This window comes from Ranitomeya imitator, chromosome 1 (genome assembly GCF_032444005.1).
Source record: "Ranitomeya imitator isolate aRanImi1 chromosome 1, aRanImi1.pri, whole genome shotgun sequence".
In the NCBI taxonomy this organism is placed as follows: Eukaryota; Metazoa; Chordata; class Amphibia; order Anura; family Dendrobatidae; genus Ranitomeya; species Ranitomeya imitator.
The window spans coordinates 19,165,231-19,185,852 of record NC_091282.1 but is presented as its reverse complement, the minus strand read 5'-3'; the positions used below and the strand labels follow the sequence as shown (position 1 = coordinate 19,185,852).

At 48.6% G+C, this 20,622-nt stretch overlaps 1 protein-coding gene across 3 annotated transcripts in view; it reads left to right on the top strand.

Annotated features, from left to right (window-relative positions):
- Window positions 1-521: 521 nt before the first annotated feature.
- The window catches only part of CNTFR (ciliary neurotrophic factor receptor), a 614,589-nt gene continuing 594,488 nt past the window's right edge, over window positions 522-20,622 (top strand). For all 3 annotated transcript variants that reach the window (XM_069745854.1, XM_069745853.1, XM_069745852.1), the window contains exon 1: window positions 522-654. The gene's annotated coding sequence lies outside the window, so the exon portion shown is untranslated. The remainder of the gene's footprint in view (window positions 655-20,622) is intronic.

Sequence of the window (20,622 nt, the reverse complement as noted above, 5' to 3'; positions counted from 1 at the left end):
TCCTTCATGCCTGCAGCTCCTTAGCTGCTGCAGAACCTCATTTTACAGAGGAAAGGGAAGGAGGGCGGAGTTGGCTACATGAACCTATGAGGTCCCTCCCCTTGCTGCTGCAGAACCTCTTTTTGACTAAAAACCTTTATGTGGAAAAAAATTAATCACTAAACTGCGATCCTGCGGTTCCTTCAGGACTACAAGTCCCAGCAGCAGTTTGGGGAACAGTGATGTAATCCTTCAGTCTCTGACTAGTTCTCCCCAACCTCCTTCTTCTAAAAGAGGTTCTGCAGTTGCAGAAGCAACGTATGTGTATGAACCACAGCCCAGCTGCTGCAGAACCTCTTGAGGGAATTCATATCAAGCAGTGACAATATGGAGAATATGGCAGGACCGGGACCGATCGCGGCCGGTGGTCTCTGCTCCGGGCCAACAGGTTGCTGCTCGGGCAGTGAGCGGCGCCCTCCTCCCCGCAGTGTCCGCGGCCTCCGCCAGGGGGCGCCGCCGCTCTCCGGTAGAGCCCCGCTGCCCGGCAGTCGCTCTGTCAGTGGCTTCCTCAGTCACATGGGTTCTGTGTGTGAGTTTAAAAGAGCCTAAACCGTGTGTCGCCGGTGCAGTGGCGGCGTCCGGGATCTATGGTGGCGGAGCGGGGCCGGAGGAGCGGTGAGTGCCGGAGAGTACCGGAGCCCGGGCTGCGGAGGACACCGGGGATGCTGGGAGGTGGGCATGGGGGGCGCCGCCATCCCCGCCGGGGGCAGTGATGCGGCTACGGGGAGCGGAGACCGGACACTCGGAAGGGAGTGGCCGCAGCGGAGAGGATCCGTGTCATTGTGCGGCTGCAGAGCCCCCGCCGGGCGCTGCTGGGGGGCTCCTATCTGGGCTGGGCTGGGGGTCCTCAGTACTGGGGACCTCTGTGCTCTTGGTCCTCTGTGATGGGGGGTCCTCAGTACTCGGGGACCTCTGTGCTCAGGGACCCCTGTTCTGTGCTCGGGGTCCTCTGTGATGGGGGTCCTCAGTACTGGGGACCTCTGTGCTCTTGGTGCTCTGTGATGGGGGTCCTCTGTGATGGGGGTCCTCAGTACTCGGGGACCTCTGTGCTCAGGGACCCCTGTTCTGTGCTCTTGGTCCTCTGTGATGGGGGGTCCTCAGTACTCGGGGACCTCTGTGCTCAGGGACCCCTGTTCTGTGCTCGGGGTCCTCTGTGATTGGGGGGTCCTCAGTACTCGGGGACCTCTGTGCTCGTGGTCCTCTGTGATGGGGGTCCTCAGTACTCGGGGTCCTCTGTGATGGGGGGTCCTCTGTGATGGGGGGTCCTCAGTACTCGGGGACCTCTGTGCTCAGGGACCCCTGTTCTGTGCTCGTGGTCCTCTGTGATGGGGGTCCTCAGTACTGGGGACCTCTGTGCTCTTGGTCCTCTGTGATGGGGGTCCTCAGTACTCGGGGACCTCTGTGCTCAGGGACCCCTGTTCTGTGCTCGTGGTCCTCTGTGATGGGGGTCCTCAGTACTGGGGACCTCTGTGCTCGTGGTCCTCTGTGATGGGGGTCCTCAGTACTGGGGACCTCTGTGCTCGTGGTCCTCTGTGATGGGGGTCCTCAGTACTCGGGGACCTCTGCTCTGGAACCCCTGGTCTGTGCTCTTGGTGCTCTGTGATGGGGGTCCTCAGTACTCGGGGACCTCTGCTCTGGAACCCCTGGTCTGTGCTCTGTGATGGGGGTCCTCAGTACTCGGGGACCTCTGCTCTTGAACCCCTGGTCTGTGCTCTTGGTGCTCTGTGATGGTGGTCCTCAGTACTCGGGGACCTCTGTGCTCAGGGACCTCTGTTCTGTGCTCTGTGATGGGGGTCCTCAGTACTCGGGGTCCTCTGTGCTCTTGGTCCTCTGTGATGGGGAGTCCTCAGTACTGGGGTCCTCTGTGCTCGTGGTCCTCTGTGATGGGGGTCCTCAGTACTCGGGGACCTCTGCTCTGGAACCCCTGGTCTGTGCTCTTGGTGCTCTGTGATGGGGGTCCTCAGTACTGGGGGACCTCTGCTCTGGAACCCCTGGTCTGTGCTCTGTGATGGGGGTCCTCAGTACTCGGGGACCTCTGCTCTTGAACCCCTGGTCTGTGCTCTGTGATGGTGGTCCTCAGTACTCGGGGACCTCTGTGCTCAGGGACCTCTGTTCTGTGCTCTGTGATGGGGGTCCTCAGTACTCGGGGTGCTCTGGGACCTCTGTTCTGTGCTCGTGGTCCTCTGTGATGGGGGTCCTCAGTACTCGGGGACCTCTGTGCTCAGGGACCCCTGTTCTGTGCTCGTGGTCCTCTGTGATGGGGGTCCTCAGTACTGGGGACCTCTGTGCTCTTGGTCCTCTGTGATGGGGGTCCTCAGTACTCGGGGTCCTCTGTGCTCTGGAACCCCTGGTCTGTGCTCTTGGTCCTCTGTGATGGGGGTCCTCAGTACTCGGGGACCTCTGCTCTGGAACCCCTGGTCTGTGCTCTTGGTGCTCTGTGATGGGGGTCCTCAGTACTCGGGGTCCTCTGCTCTGGAACCCCTGGTCTGTGCTCTTGGTGCTCTGTGATGGGGGTCCTCAGTACTCGGGGTCCTCTGCTCTGGAACCCCTGGTCTGTGCTCTGTGATGGGGGTCCTCAGTACTCGGGGACCTCTGCTCTGGAACCCCTGGTCTGTGCTCTTGGTGCTCTGTGATGGGGGTCCTCAGTACTCGGGGTGCTCTGGGACCTCTGTTCTGTGCTCGTGGTCCTCTGTGATGGGGGTCCTCAGTACTGGGGACCTCTGTGCTCTTGGTGCTCTGTGATGGGGGTCCTCAGTACTCGGGGACCTCTGCTCTGGAACCCCTGGTCTGTGCTCTTGGTGCTCTGTGATGGGGGTCCTCAGTACTGGGGACCTCTGTGCTCTTGGTGCTCTGTGATGGTGGTCCTCAGTACTCGGGGACCTCTGTGCTCAGGGACCTCTGTTCTGTGCTCTGTGATGGGGGTCCTCAGTACTCGGGGACCTCTGTGCTCTGGGACCTCTGTTCTGTGCTCTTGGTCCTCTGTGATGGGGGGTCCTCAGTACTCGGGGACCTCCGTGTTTTGGGTTCTCTGTGCTCTTGCTCCTCAGTACTCGGGGTCTTCTGTGCTCTGGTACCCCTGGTCTGTGGGGTCTTCTATGCTTGGGGTCCTCTGCTCAGATCCTTGTGCTCGGGGGGGTCCTCTGCTCTGTGCTTTGCCTGCAGCCCCTGTGACATTCTGTGCTGATATTTGGATACTGTTCCTCCTTGTCATTGTATCTCTGGGCTTCTCCTGTTCAGGATGTTGCTGCTGCCCTTCCTCTGGTCCTCTGCTCTGTGCTCGGGGGTCATCTGCTCTGTGCTCGGGGGGGGGGTCCTCTGCTCTGTGCTCGGGGGGGGGGGGGGTCCTCTGCTCTGTGCTCGGGGGGGGGTCCTCTGCTCTGTGCTCGGGGGGGGTCCTCTGCTCTGTGCTCGGGGGGGGTCCTCTGCTCTGTGCTCGGGGGGGGTCCTCTGCTCTGTGCTCGGGGGGGTCCTCTGCTCTGTGCTCGGGGGGGGGTCCTCTGCTCTGTGCTCGGGGGGGGTCCTCTGCTCTGTGCTCGGGGGGGGGGTCCTCTGCTCTGTGCTCGGGGGGGGGTCCTCTGCTCTGTGCTCGGGGGGGGTCCTCTGCTCTGTGCTCGGGGGGGGTCCTCTGCTCTGTGCTCGGGGGGGGGTCCTCTGCTCTGTGCTCGGGGGGGTCCTCTGCTCTGTGCTCGGGGGGGTCCTCTGCTCTGTGCTCGGGGGGGTCCTCTGCTCTGTGCTCGGGGGGGTCCTCTGCTCTGTGCTCGGGGGGGGGGTCCTCTGCTCTGTGCTCGGGGGGGGTCCTCTGCTCTGTGCTCGGGGGGGTCCTCTGCTCTGTGCTCGGGGGGGGGTCCTCTGCTCTGTGCTCGGGGGGGTCCTCTGCTCTGTGCTCGGGGGGGGGGGGTCCTCTGCCCTTCCTCTGGTCCTCTGCTCTGTGCTCGGGGGGGGTCCTCTGCTCTGTGCTCGGGGGGGGGTCCTCTGCTCTGTGCTCGGGGGGGGGGGGGTCCTCTGCTCTGTGCTCGGGGGGGGTCCTCTGCTCTGTGCTCGGGGGGGGTCCTCTGCTCTGTGCTCGGGGGGGGGGGTCCTCTGCTCTGTGCTCGGGGGGGTCCTCTGCTCTGTGCTCGGGGGGGTCCTCTGCTCTGTGCTCGGGGGGGTCCTCTGCTCTGTGCTTTGCCTGCAGCCCCTGTGTGACAGTCTGTGCTGATATTTGGATACACTGTTCCCCCTTGTTACCCCGTATCTCTGGGCTTCTCCCGGTCTCCTGCCCCCCGGGTGCCGCTTCCTCTGCTGTCGCCTGCTCAGTGTTACCAGGCGGGGAGCTGGCAGCCTCCTAATTGTCAGATTTTCCTCTTTAATGGGGTCTGCTGCTATTCACTCCCTTATAAAGCGCACTTCAAAGCCGGGCTGTGTGCGTCTCGCCTGTGTGTGACTTCTCCCCGGGTCGCAGGGAAACATTTATCGGTGTTAAGCGCCGGCTGTTTATTTACGTCGCCACCGACCTCATTTTACACTTTTTTTTTTTTTTTGTTTTTATTTAAATAAAAATCTCTGCTGTCGGTGAAGGGTTAAATAATCAGTCAATATTATACATGGGTTTTGGCTCTTGGAGCGTTCGCCCCTTTTTTTCATCTGGATTCTTCCGAGCTCGGGATGTTGGGAGGAGAAGAAAAAATATTTCGGAAATTTCTATTTAAAAAAAAAAAAAAAAAAAAATCTTTAAAGAGAAATGGGTATTATTTAAGTTTCCAAACTCTGAAAATCCTTGGATATTGGGAATCGTATAACAAGTTATCCCTGTGCGACCCATGTGCTGTCCTCCTCCCTCTGTGTGACCCACACTGCCCCCCCCCCCACAGTGTGACCCCCGTGCGGTCCCTTCGTGTCTCCCCTCTGTACGGTCCATGTACTGTTCCCCCCCCCCCCCCCCCTGTGTGGTCCCTTCTTGTCCCCGTCTGTGCAGGCACCAGACTGGACTTTGTAACCGCCGGTCACTAACGAGCAGCCATGACGGTAATTGTGGCGTTAATGGACTGAACTGTCGGTCCTGCCGCGACTTTCTGGGATCCCATTGAACGTGACTTGTGATTGGTCGTCCACAGATGTGACTGGTGTAGTAGCGCAGATTGTAAGACATCCGTCCATTTGATCCAAGGGAGGCGAAAACCCTTCTGAGACCCGTGGTCGCCTTGTGGCTGTGACGTCATCATAACTCCATGAAGTTACATTGTATCTTGTCCTGACCTCGGGGACGTATATATAATGTAACCGTGGTCCCCGATACAATCAGTTACAGTGTGACGTCATCATAACTCCATGAAGTTACATTGTATCTTCCGTCCTGACCTCGGGGACTTATATATAATGTAACCATGGTCCCTGATACAATCAGTTACAGTGTGACGTCATCATAACTCCATGAAGTTACATTGTATCTTGTCCTGACCTCGGGGACATATATATAAATGTAACCGTGGTCCCCGATACAGTCAGTTCCAATGTGACGTCATCATAACTCCATGAAGTTACATTGTATCTTCTGTCCTGACCTCGGGGACATATATATAAATGTAACCGTGGTCCCCGATACAGTCAGTTACTGTGTGACGTCATCATAACTCCATGAAGTTACATTGTATCTTGTCCTGACCTCGGGGACGTATATATAAATGTAACCGTGGTCCCCGATACAGTCAGTTACTGTGTGACGTCATCATAACTCCATGAAGTTACATTGTATCTTGTCCTGACCTCGGGGACGTATATATAAATGTAACCGTGGTCCCCGATACAGTCAGTTCCAATGTGACGTCATCATAACTCCATGAAGTTACATTGTATCTTCTGTCCTGACCTCGGGGACGTATATATAAATGTAACCGTGGTCCCCGATACAATCAGTTACAGTGTGACGTCATCATAACTCCATGAAGTTACATTGTATCTTCCGTCCTGACCTCGGGGACGTATATATAAATGTAACCGTGGTCCCCGATACAATCAGTTACAGTGTGACGTCATCATAACTCCATGAAGTTACATTGTATCTTGTCCTGACCTCGGGGACGTATATATAAATGTAACCGTGGTCCCCGATACAGTCAGTTACAGTGTGACGTCATCATAACTCCATGAAGTTACATTGTATCTTGTCCTGACCTCGGGGACGTATGTATAAATGTAACCGTGGTCCCCGATACAATCAGTTCCAATGTGACGTCATCATAACTCCATGAAGTTACATTGTATCTTGTCCTGACCTCGGGGACGTATGTATAAATGTAACCGTGGTCCCCGATACAGTCAGTTACAGTGTGACGTCATCATAACTCCATGAAGTTACATTGTATCTTGTCCTGACCTCGGGGACGTATGTATAAATGTAACCGTGGTCCCCGATACAATCAGTTACAGTGTGACGTCATCATAACTCCATGAAGTTACATTGTATCTTCTGTCCTGACCTCGGGGACATATATATAAATGTAACCGTGGTCCCTGATCCAATCAGTTACAGTGTGGCGTCATCATAACTCCATGAAGTTACATTGTATCTTGTCCTGACCTCGGGGACTTATATATTAATGTAACCGTGGTCCCCGATACAGTCAGTTACAGTGTGACGTCATCATAACTCCATGAAGTTACATTGTATCTTGTCCTGACCTCGGGGACGTATATATAAATGTAACCGTGGTCCCTGATCCAATCAGTTACAGTGTGACGTCATCATAACTCCATGAAGTTACATTGTATCTTGTCCTGACCTCGGGGACGTATATATAAATGTAACCGTGGTCCCTGATACAATCAGTTAGTGTGACGTCTCGTAGATCAGGGCCGATTGTTTACCGTCTCTTCGGAGCCGCTGTCAGCGCCGCCATAAATCTCCATAACATTAGCGGAAGGCTCCGGATCGTGGACCCGCTCACGTCCTCCGGGCTTCACTCCTATAACGAGGACACAACACACACTTTTATATCGAGAAGTTATCAATGTGTCAATCATCGGGGAGGGATCACTTCTGTGAATGTATCAGCCGGACGCGGTAGTTTAACCTGTGCTCTGCTGGCTGCATGGTGTCGTTACATTATCTGAAGAAAGGATTGTGCAGAAAAATGTCTTCAATACCTTGTGCCATAAAGTGTAAAAGAGGAAAATAAGAGAACGGACCGCCAGCGCGGTTCTGGCATGTCGGCCCAGTCAGTGTCATTAGCTGGTGACGCTTATTACATTGTATCGTCTCGATTTCCTTCTTGATACAATTGTTCTCGTGTTTGGACGGAGTAATAATCATTTGTTTCCCGTCTTGAACTGTTGTATCTGTTTTTCGTTTTGTTTTTTTTTGTTTTTTTTTTGTTTTGGTGCTGGATTTCCTCAAGTTTATTAACACTGATTGTGGTGTCACTGGGAGAGCGGAGATGTGGACATTATAGATGTGCGCTTGTCCAAGAGCAGCTCTATGGGGAGGTAAATGAATATTTACACAAACCATGCATCCTTTCCACATGACGGCTAATTGCTGCTGATGTGCAGCGCTGCGCCGTTAACCAGTGCGGGTTATTCCAGAGGAACCGCCGGTGGGGAAAGGATGGAAACTGATAATGGGGGGAGGATAGAGAAGGGACGGATACTGGAGACACCGGTGGGGAAGGATAGTGGAACCACCGGTGGGGAAAGGATGGATACTGATAATGGAGGGACTGATGGGGGAAGGATACTGGAGACACTGGTAGGGAAGGATAGATACTGATAATGGAGGGACTGATGGGGGACGGATAGTGGAGACACTGGTAGGGAAGGATGGTGGAACCACTGGTGGGGAAGGATAGTGGGAGCACTGGTGGGGAAAGGATGGATACTGATAATGGAGGGACTGATGGGGGAAGGATAGAGAAGGGACGGATACTGGAGACACTGGTAGGGAAGGATAGATACTGATAATGGAGGGACCGATGGGGGGAGGATAGAGAAGGGACGGATACTGGAGACACCGGTGGGGAAGGATAGTGGAACCACTGGTGGGGAAAGGATGGATACTGATGGAGGGACTGATGGGGGACGGATACTGGAGACACTGGTGGGGAAGGATAGATACTGATAATGGAGGGACCGATGGGGGGAGGATAGAGAAGGGACGGATACTGGAGACACTGCTGGGGAAGGATAGTGGAACCACTGGTGGGGAAAGGATGGATACTGATGGAGGGACTGATGGGGGACGGATACTGGAGACACTGGTGGGGAAGGATAGATACTGATAATGGAGGGACTGATGGGGGGAGGATAGAGAAGGGACGGATACTGGAGACACTGGTGGGGAAGGATAGATACTGATAATGGAGGGACTGATGGGGGGAGGATAGAGAAGGGACGGATACTGGAGACACTGGTGGGGAAGGATAGATACTGATAATGGAGGGACTGATGGGGGGAGGATAGAGAAGGGACGGATACTGGAGACACTGGTGGGGAAGGATAGATACTGATAATGGAGGGACTGATGGGGGAGAGGATACTGGAGACACTGGTAGGGAAGGATGGTGGAACCACTGGTGGGGAAGGATAGTGGGAGCACTGGTGGGGAAAGGATGGATACTGATGGAGGGACTGATGGGGGACGGATAGTGGAGACACTGGTAGGGAAGGATAGTGGGAGCACTGGTGGGGAAAGGATGGATACTGATAATGGAGGGACCGATGGGGGGAGGATAGAGAAGGGACGGATACTGGAGACACTGGTGGGGAAGGATAGATACTGATGGGGGGGAGGATACTGGAGACACTGGTAGGGAAGGATAGTGGAACCACTGGTGGGGAAGGGTACTGGCGACACTGGTGGCGAAGGGGCAATACTGGAGTCACTGACGGGGAAGGGATAGATGCTGATAATGAAGGGACTGATGGGGGAAGGATAATGGAGACCCTGATGAAGGGGAAGATACTGGAGCTCTTGATGGGAAGGATGCTGGAGCTGCTGGTGGGGAAGAATGCTGGTGGTGGAGGGGATGAGACTGGAACCGCCGCTGGTGGTGGAGGGGATGAGACTGGAACCGCCACTGGTGGTGGAGGGGATGAGACTGGAACCGCCGCTGGTGGTGGAGGGGATGAGACTGGAACCGCCACTGGTGGTGGAGGGGGGATGAGACTGGAACCGCCACTGGTGGTGGAGGGGGGATGAGACTGGAACCGCCACTGGTGGTGGAGGGGATGAGACTGAATCCGCCACTGGTGGTGGAGGGGATGAGACTGGAACCGCCACTGGTGGTGGAGGGGGGGATGAGACTGGAACCGCCACTGGTGGTGGAGGGGGGATGAGACTGGAACCGCCACTGGTGGTGGAGGGGGGATGAGACTGGAACCGCCACTGGTGGTGGAGGGGGGGATGAGACTGGAACCGCCACTGGTGGTGGAGGGGGGGATGAGACTGGAACCGCCACTGGTGGTGGAGGGGGGATGAGACTGGAACCGCCACTGGTGGTGGAGGGGGGATGAGACTGGAACCGCCACTGGTGGTGGAGGGGGGATGAGACTGGAACCGCCACTGGTGGTGGAGGGGGGGATGAGACTGGAACCGCCACTGGTGGTGGAGGGGGGGATGAGACTGGAACCGCCACTGGTGGTGGAGGGGGGATGAGACTGGAACCGCCACTGGTGGTGGAGGGGGGATGAGACTGGAACCGCCACTGGTGGTGGAGGGGATGAGACTGGACACTGGTGGTGGAGGGGAACTTTTTAGGAGTGAGAAGACTTTACTTAGAGTAGAATAAATCTGTTTCCTCCTTTTTTGCTTGATAAAATGAGGACCTCTTACATTTATACAGTTTGTATCCAGCGTCTATAAATATTTTACTTTCTACATTTTCTGAAGAATTAGGCGTAGCATGTATAACATCTCCACGTAGCTGAGATCCGGCGCGTCGCACGGCCCCTACGTCTCCTCACACTGCTGCTACATGTTTCTCATGTTTCTGTCGTTTTCTTGGCTCTCGACCTCTCGTCATAAACAAGATCTGATAAGTGACAGACGTTTCCTGGTAACCGCTTTGTCCGTGTCTTGGGGAGGGGGAAAGTTCTGTTTGTCATGTGTCTGTTTTGGCGCTTAAGATACATGAAAATGAGAAAGTCAGAAAACCTCGTCCGTAACAACAATGTAAGTAAAGCCTGAGGACAGCGGCGGCCGAGGTCTGCGCCACCTGCACAGCGTTAGTGCCGCCACATAGACTTGGCCCTTAAATGGTTGATGTTAGTAATTAAGTAATTTACTGGGTAACACCACTCTCACAGGAGGTTATAATCTCCTAAATCGCCTAGAAATAACATTTATCATAAGAGTTCTAACGGTATGTCAATCACTGTGCGTTACAGACTTCCCATAATAATCCTGATGGTCAGTATTCAGCGGTGTACGGACTGACGGGAGTACATACTATAATACTGCCCTATGTACAGGAATATAACTACTATAATACTGCCCTATGTACAAGAATATAACTACTATAATACTGCCCTATGTACAAGAATATAACTAATATAATACTGCCCCTATGTACAAAAATATAACTACTATAATACTGCTCCTATGTACAGGAATATAACTACTATAATACTGCCCTATGTACAGGAATATAACTACTATAATACTGCCCTATGTACAGGAATATAACTACTATAATACTGCCCTATATACAGGAATATAACTACTATAATACTGCTCCTATGTACAGGAATATAACTACTATAATACTGCCCCTATGTACAAGAATATAACTACTATAATACTGCCCCTATATACAAGAATATAGCTACTATAATACTGCTCCTATGTACAAGAATATAACTACTATAATACAGCCCCTATGTACAGGAATATAACTACTATAATACTGCCCCTATGTACAAGAATATAACTACTATAATACTGCCCCTATATACAAGAATATAGCTACTATAATACTGCTCCTATGTACAAGAATATAACTACTATAATACAGCCCCTATGTACAGGAATATAACTACTATAATACTGCCCCTATGTACAAGAATATAACTACTATAATACTGCCCTATGTACAGGAATATAACTACTATAATACTGCCCCTATGTACAAGAATATAACTACTATAATACTGCCCCTATGTACAAGAATATAACTACTATAATACTGCCCCTATATACAAGAATATAACTACTATAATACTGCTCCTATGTACAAGAATATAACTACTATAATACTGCCCCTATATACAAGAATATAACTACTATAATACTGTCCCTATGTACAAGAATATAACTACTATAATACTGCTCCTATATACAAGAATATAACTACTATAATACTGTCCCTATGTACAAGAATATAACTACTATAATACTGCCCCTATATACAAGAATATAACTACTATAATACTGTCCCTATGTACAAGAATATAACTACTATAATACTGCCCCTATATACAAGAATATAACTACTATAATACTGCCCCTACGTACATTTGTGGGCACTAGCACTGGTCTCGTTACGTGGCCTGCACATTACTATATGCTGTGAACATTGGATGGCCTTATGACACGTCGTGCTTAGTGGACAATCCCTTTAAGGCTCGTGATCTTCTGGACCCTGGCTCTCCTCCAGCCTTGGCGTCACACAGTGATGTGACTTATATTTGGAGGTCGGGGGGTTTCTGCCTCTCGGCCCCTCTGTTCTTTGCTTTTGTGAAGCCCCAGAGGTGGCCAGCAGTGGAGGAGAATTGTCTTTTGTGGTGTGCGGTGTAAGGCACCGCAGGAGGTCGGTCATCATGCACAAACCTCCCACGTGGAGATCTTTGTTGCTGGTGGGTCTAAGAAGTGGTCGTTGCATTTACTTATAATTCAGGGAAACCCACCCACACATCTGCTGCAGCCCCCCGGTGTGATGGATCGAGCTCCTGCAAGTGGAATTATAAATCAGCAATGACGGCGAAACACAGTAAGGACATTCATCCCGGCTCAGCGTGTGCAGACCTGGACCACGGGCACGGAGATGCCTGGTGTCATGTAGGCACGTGGTCACCACCGCAGCAGATCCGGCCCCGGGGGCCATCGGTCGGACATCCCCAGTGCACAATACGAGCAGTCATAGAACCCGGCCCCCGCTCCCCTCGTAACCATCTGAGTAGAACGCTGCTCGGAGTGTTTACACGTCTATAATTGGGCTCCATGTTGGTCCAGGTGTGTTACGTGAGTGATTTATAAGGGTCCGTGTTACACTGAGGTCAGCCATACCTGTTTTATGTCGGCCTCTAATCCCACCAGGCTCACGGCTCATAAAGCCGGGACGTGGAGCCGCGGAGCAGGGCTGTGATATGTGACCGTCTGGTTGTATTCATCTGCTGTCCGTCACGTATGTAGCGCTCACATGCTCCATAGCGCTGCACGAGAGCTCCGTGTAATCCCCCCATCTGTGGTCAGACATAGCGACGCCATGTTATAGCAATCGGGTCACTTCTTACTCTGTGGACACTAAGGGGGGACTTAAAAGACCCGCGCCCCCAACCACACCCCAGAGACATCATGGCTGATCCATCTTCTCATTGCTGCCATGTTCAGACTCCATCAAGGGCTGAAGACTCAAGGATGGGGCGAAACTTGGTTGCCCCCACGTTCTTATTTATTTGGTGACTTTGTCCACGGCACGGGTCACGCACCTAATCTTCGTTAGGTGCTGTCCCTACGCCTCCATGTTGTGCAGATGAGTGGGGCCACATCGTGTCCTGTAGAGAACTACGACAAGGAAGGCGCTAAATGTCTGACCCAGTCACATATTTGTGATTTGCTCATCACGGTCCCCCAGGGATTGTGATCGGACCCCATCCACCTCAACATATCGGTCTGTGCACGCACGACCCGTCTAAACCTTATAACTCTGCTGTGACCCAGCCTCGTGTGAGATCATGGGGCGAGTGAGTGTCACACCGAGAGCGCAGCCCGTCCATGTGTCATGGCCAAAGTCTCCATGTACCTCCAGCCTAATGTGAGATCATGGGACAAGAACAGGAGAGTGCGACCCGTCCATGTGTCATGGCCAAAATCACCACGTACCTCCAGCTTACTATGAGACCATAGGGTGACGAACAAGCGAGCGCAACCCGTCCACGTGTCATGATCAAAATCACAATGTACCTCCAGCTTACTATATGAGACCATAGGGTGAAGAACAAGCGAGTGCAACCCGTCCACGTGTCATGGCCAAAATCACCATGTACCTCCAGCCTAATGTGAGATGATGGGGCAATAACAAGAGAGCACGACCCGTCCACGTGTCATGGCCAAAATCACCATGTACCTCCAGCCTAATGTGAGATGATGGGGCAATAACAAGAGAGCACGACCCGTCCACGTGTCATGGCCAAAATCACCACGTACCTCCAGCTTACTATATGAGACCATAGGGTGACGAACAAGCGAGTGCAACCCGTCCACGTGTCATGATCAAAATCACAATGTACCTCCAGCCTAATGTGAGATGATGGGGCAATAACAAGAGAGCGCAACCCGTCCACGTGTCATGGCCAAAATCACCACATACCTCCAGTCTAATGTGAGATGATGGGGCAAGAACAAGAGAGCGTGGCCCATCCACATGTCATGATCAAAATCACAATGTACCTCCAGCTTACTACATGAGACCATAGGGTGAAGAACAAGAGAGCGCAACCCGTCCATGTGTCATGGCCAAAATCACCATGTACCTCCAGCTTACTATATGAGACCATAGGGTGAAGAACAAGCGAGCGCAACCCGTCCACGTGTCATGGCCAAAATCACCATGTACCTCCACTCTAATGTGAGATCATGGGGCAACAACAAGAGAGCGTGGCCAATCCACATGTCATGATCAAAATCACAATGTACCTCCAGCTTACTACATGAGACCATAGGGTGAAGAACAAGAGAGCGCAGCCCGTCCATGTGTCATGGCCAAAGTCTCCATGTACCTCCAGTCTAATGTGAGATGATGGGGCAATAACAAGAGAGCGTGGCCCATCCACATGTCATGATCAAAATCACAATGTACCTCCAGCTTACTATATGAGACCATAGGGTGAAGAACAAGCGAGTGCAACCCGTCCACGTGTCATGGCCAAAATCACCATGTACCTCCAGTCTAATGTGAGATGATGGGGCAATAACAAGAGAGCGCAACCCGTCCACGTGTCATGGCCAAAATCACCATGTACCTCCAGCCTAATGTGAGATGATGGGGCAATAACAAGAGAGCACGACCCGTCCACGTGTCATGGCCAAAATCACCACGTACCTCCAGCTTACTATATGAGACCATAGGGTGACGAACAAGCGAGTGCAACCCGTCCACGTGTCATGATCAAAATCACAATGTACCTCCAGCCTAATGTGAGATGATGGGGCAATAACAAGAGAGCGCAACCCGTCCACGTGTCATGGCCAAAATCACCACATACCTCCAGTCTAATGTGAGATGATGGGGCAAGAACAAGAGAGCGTGGCCCATCCACATGTCATGATCAAAATCACAATGTACCTCCAGCTTACTACATGAGACCATAGGGTGAAGAACAAGAGAGCGCAACCCGTCCATGTGTCATGGCCAAAATCACCATGTACCTCCAGCTTACTATATGAGACCATAGGGTGAAGAACAAGCGAGCGCAACCCGTCCACGTGTCATGGCCAAAATCACCATGTACCTCCACTCTAATGTGAGATCATGGGGCAACAACAAGAGAGCGTGGCCAATCCACATGTCATGATCAAAATCACAATGTACCTCCAGCTTACTATATGAGACCATAGGGTGAAGAACAAGAGAGCGCAACCCGTCCATGTGTCATGGCCAAAATCACCATGTACCTCCAGCTTACTATATGAGACCATAGGGTGAAGAACAAGCGAGCGCAACCCGTCCACGTGTCATGGCCAAAATCACCATGTACCTCCACTCTAATGTGAGATCATGGGGCAACAACAAGAGAGCGTGGCCAATCCACATGTCATGATCAAAATCACAATGTACCTCCAGCCTAATGTGAGATCATGGGGCAAGAACAAGAGAGCGTGGCCAATCCACATGTCATGGCCAAAATCACCATGCACCTCCAGCTTACTATATGAGACCATAGGGTGACGAACAAGCGAGTGCAACCCGTCCATGTGTCATGGCCAAAATCACCACATACCTCCAGCTTACTATATGAGACCATAGGGTGACGAACAAGCGAGTGCAACCCGTCCACGTGTCATGGCCAAAATCACAATGTACCTCCAGCCTAATGTGAGATCATGGGGCAAGAACAAGAGAGCGCGACCTGTCAACGTGTCTTGGCCAAAGCCACCATGTACCTCCAGCCTAATATATGAGATCATGGCGTGTCACACCAATAGAGCGCGACCTGCCCTTGTCATGGCCAAAGCCTCCATGTAACTCCAGCCTAACAGATAACTTCACAGGGTAAAATGGGGGTGGGGGGTAAGAGTGCGTTTGTCTCCATCCCCCAGACATCGGCACCAGGGGAGCTCTCCCCTTCCATGTGTGCAGATTCCTCATCTCGGCTTTTGCTGGGTGGATCGTGACCTCCTATGGTGACACTATGGGGGAACGTTCGTTCCGATCTCCAGACTTTCTGCAAGATGTGGATCCTGATAAATCAGGGGCGATTGCTCTGTTGTGACAAGCGTCATATATTTTTCTGACTTTTTTTTTTTTTGTGATTTATTCTTCACGTGCGGGGAAACTTTACAAGCTCATGGTGATCCTAAAAGAAAAAGTAAAAAGTTTTTGCTTTTACTGCAAACTCCATAAAGGCTTTTATTATAATCACAGGAGACTTTTGTGGGATTTTTATCTTTATTTATTTTTTTTCTATAAATAATTATCTTCGCGAACTTATCGTGGCCAATGACAAGCGGCGATAAAGTCTTGACGAAAAGTTTCCATTTTATTTTTTTTTCTGCTTTTTTTGCTTCTCCTAGTCTCTAATTCACAGAAGCTTTTCTAAGTACAACCACTTTATTATTTTTGTGCAATGAATGTTTTATTAAATCAGCCCATTAATTAGACGATTAAGGTTTATTTTTATCATTACTTTATCAAACTTTTTGTCGTCCGCTCTTCCCCCAGATTTTGACAATATTTACATTTTCAGTTTTTGTCTTTTTCCTTTTTTTTAATACATTTAGTTTATTGATTACATTATATTTCTAGCTTTTTTTTTATTTCTAGATTTGTTCACTAATTGCTTTATAACTAATTTACGTTGTTTTAGTACTTTTTTTTTTTTTTTTTTTTTCCATATATTTTATTTGTACGCCTCTCTAGAAACTAATAAACTCCTCTTAATGTTCTCATGTGAATCTTCCCTCGACTGCAGGACATTGTGTAATAATGAAGATCCATGACTGCGGGGATTACATGGCCCGTAAAGCAGCGTGCGTCTGTTGTGAGATTCTGGGGGCGACACCGGAGAATTCTAGAATTCCAGCTATTCCGCAGCAGCGCGGCGCTCAATCATAACTTTATATTAGGAAGTTGATCTTTACGCCCCTGGACGCCGAGCTTCAAAATAATATATGATCCGCTCTCACCATGACCGGTGATGACATTCCGTGCAAAATCATTTTCTTTTTTATCACTTTTTTTTTTTTTTACAAATTGTGCTATAAATTAGTATCAGAAGCGCAGACCCTAATTTTATCAATTTTTTTTTTTTTTTTTTTTTTTTTTTAGCCCGATTCATTGATGCATTTGCACCTGTCTTTACCTAGTTTTTAGGGCCCAATTCATAACTTTAGTTTTTGGGGTTTTATTATTATTATTATTATTATTTTTTTTTTTTTTTTGTTGTCATTTTTCTTTCCTTGTGCTATTCCTTATTGTCTTCAAAATTGCATTTGCAGATTGAGTTCTAGTTTGTTTTTCTCTTTAACCTCATTTGCACTTTTGTGGGGGGGGGGTTGTGTTTTATTTTTTATTTTTTTCTATAAATTTGTAACAAAATAACTGACATGCGTAAAATCCTTGGACAATGAATTGTGGCAAGTTTTGCAACCTAAAAAAAAAAACGAACTTTGATATTGACAAATCAGCCACGAACACTTGGAAGCTCCAAAACTGCTCACAAAGATGAACATTAAAAAAACTAGCTATATAAAATACATTCTAAATAAAAAATAAATAAAAAAAACAACAAAGGTATAAATGCAATAATGAATTATTTTGTAAAATTAAATTGACAAGAAATGCAAAAAAAAAAAAAAAAAATCAAATTGTAAATCTAATTTCCCATAAATCATCCAGTACTGTTATCAGCAGGATGACGAATGACCTGAGCGGTCACATGACTGGACTAGCCAATCACAAGCCACTACAGGTGTGTGTCAGCCATAGTCATGTCACAACATAGGACTGACATGCCAAGGTGAGGAGACTTATAAGCCTTGCAAAGCTCATCTTTGATGCCTTCCTCTGATAACACAGGAGTGTGAACAGGGATGAGAGGGCAATGCTAGTGAGGGAGCAGTGACCGATTCTCAGGGCAAGTGTATAGAGAAGTTTATCATTTTAACATTAAACATAGGGAAATTTCTAAAAAATGTTTTGTTTGTTTTTTTTAATATAATTTTTTATGTGGGCAGTAGGGTCCATAAACCAAACTTCGAACTCTGAATCCTCTATTTTTCCAGCCTCCAACGCTTTCATAAATACATTCTCATTTGTACCTTTTTTTTTTTTGTTGTTTTTTTGTTTACTTGTGCCTTATTCTTCTAATTTGCAGTGTGTTTTTTTTTTTTTTTTTTTTTTTAAAGTCCATTTTATCTGATTGCCAGTTTTTGTTTTTGTTTTATTTTTTTTTTTTTTTATATTCACCATTTTGGGTGGAGTTTCCAGATGATTTTTGGCTGATTCATTGATATGTTTTATTTTTTTTTTTTTTTTGCAATAAAACTACATTTTCCCCCGGAAGTAATTTTACGTATGTCTGAAATTTGTGACATTTTAGTGGAACACTTGACTTTGTGCTGCCAAAAAAGTTAAAAAAAAATATAAATTTTTGATTTTGGAAACAAATTCATGAACAGTGTTCCCCATTTTTTTTTTTTTTTTTTTTTTTTTCCTTTGTTAAAAAAAAACAAAAAACTTGGGTGCAAAAAAGTTAACAAAAACAAGACAAAAGGGGGAAAAAGCGACGACTTAAAAAATAAATAAATAAATAAAAATGTAAATGATGAATCTGCCCAATATTTCTAAGGTTTTCTAAAACTTTCAGTAAATCTGCAACAAGAGAAAGAAATAAGGAATGAATTGTACACATTCACTTAATGACCAGGTGGAATAAATTTCTCTCCCCTGATCCAGGACTTTAACCCCCACAAACTTGTCCATTTACAGCGCAGGATTAAAGTTCATGCAATCTTTTCCTAGGGAGACAGAAACGGTTAATTACGGCTTCTGTCTTCTTATTTTATAGCTATGTAACCTTCAGTGAGCGCTATGCAGGAAATGTCGGCTCTGTCTATGCGTCTGTACAATCCGGACCGGACTCAGCCCGGCACAAAGAGCAGCTGGGTCCTAGCTGACCCGGATTGGCTCTGCCATTGACTTCTGTCACTAGTATCCTTTTTATTTTCTCCTGTAACTGGGGGCTCCTATGGCTGCCTCAGTTGCAGTGGGAAAAAATGAGTAATATAAAAAAAAAAGTTCCCCAGAGATCTTTGCTCTCAGGAGGACAAATTACCGTATGTAAAACATAAAAAAAATTCTAACCATATAAAACATCTGGAAACAAAAAGGGGGGGAAAAAAGTCCCCACCTATAGAAAAAAACACTTTCTTTTCATATAAAATGCATTTTATTACACGTGTCACAAAGAAAAATTAAAGCCTGCAATTCAGGTCTTATATGACAGTGAAATATGAGCAGAATAAAACACATAAAGGTGCCTTCGGGCCTGGTCACTAAGAGGTTAATAACACATTATAAGAGATTCCATAGCTCTGAATCTGCCAGAGAATCCCACTGATAATTAATATGACGGACGGCAGAGCGCGGCCCTACAGGTCGTTGCTCCCAGAGTGATCTGTTCCTTATTATTTCGGGACATTTTGCAGGAAAACTTTCCCGTCCTCCTATTAATTCAGAAATAGAATTTCAGTCGGAATCTTCGCGCATTCAATCAACTGTTTCCCTTTTTCTTTTTTTTTTCTTTTTTTTTATGGCCTTGTAAAATCTGCTGCCGACCGCATTAACCCTTGTCGCACCTCGTCTGCGGTCATCCCTTATAGGCCTGCGAGGACTTTACGAGGGTCGTCTCGCACGCGGCCGTATAACGGCTATTTTCACACTTTGGCTGTTTTTATGTAATTCTGTTTATTTGGAATACATTAGGATGGATCTCGGTAATGGCAGACATCCCTCTGAGGTGTAATTACAGGGTTTACGGGCTGGCTTTATATAGATATGATACCATCTTGGCTTTATGGGCTCCAGCCCTGGCGGTTCCTGGCCACTTACTGGCCTCGGAGAAATGAATAAACTCCATCATATCCCTAATCTGGAGGATTGTAAAGCCGGGAGACGTCTTGTTTGGGCATCTGCACCAGATGTGTGTGTGCAGTTCCTCGTAAAACTCTTTTGTTTAAGGAGTTATCAGCTCCGACTGTCAATCATCTCCCCCAGCGTCTGGTGGATTTGCCTTTCCTCTTCCCTTCGTGTGACAGATTATGAAAACTCCTCGATGAGAAGTCATAATAAGGCTTTGTTCTTAGACTCAACTCTGAATAGAAATATTCGGGAACCGTAAATAGATATCGACCTAAGACGCCGGCACACAAACATCCTCATGTGTCGGAGGAAAGTCATGCCCCAAAAAGCTGGAAAATGAAAGTTTCAGGAGACTGTGAAGGTCCAGTAAAAAAACGCTCAAGAACTTCTTTCTCCTTCTCCCAAAGTTCATGATAAATTCTCGGGATTGAAGCCAAGATGTGGCCTTGAATGATTATAAAAGTAGTTGTACGTCAGTGTTCCCCAAGTTCAGTCCTCAAGAGCCACCAACGGGTCATGTTTTCAGGATTTCCTTAGTAATGCCCAGGTGAGAACTCCATAATCTAGACGGGCATCAATTCGATCACCTGGGCCATACTAGGGAAATCCTAAAAACACGACCTGATGGTGACTCTTGAGGACTGGAGTTGGGGAACACTGTTGTACATATTGGACAATTCCTATTCTTGACAATAACCATGGCCTCCTCTCTAGTGATAAGTTGTAATCTGTGGGTAGACCTGGCAGTAAGTGCTCATTTTCTCAGCAACTCCCCCACAGGGTAAATGAAGTATTACAGTGTATAGTCATGTTAATGGTCTGGGCAGGTCCTCCAGAGCGAGAGAAGATCTTTTAAAACTGTTCGCCAATAAATGAGGATCCTGAACAGAGAACCCCTACCCCCCTATCAACCCAGAATTGGATCCATGAAAATGGGTTTTTATAAGGTAGCCAAAAGGTTTTTAAATACAGATGGAGCAAGTGCCATCATTATATTCGGTGCTCCCCTTTATTCCACCCGAGTAGTACGCAA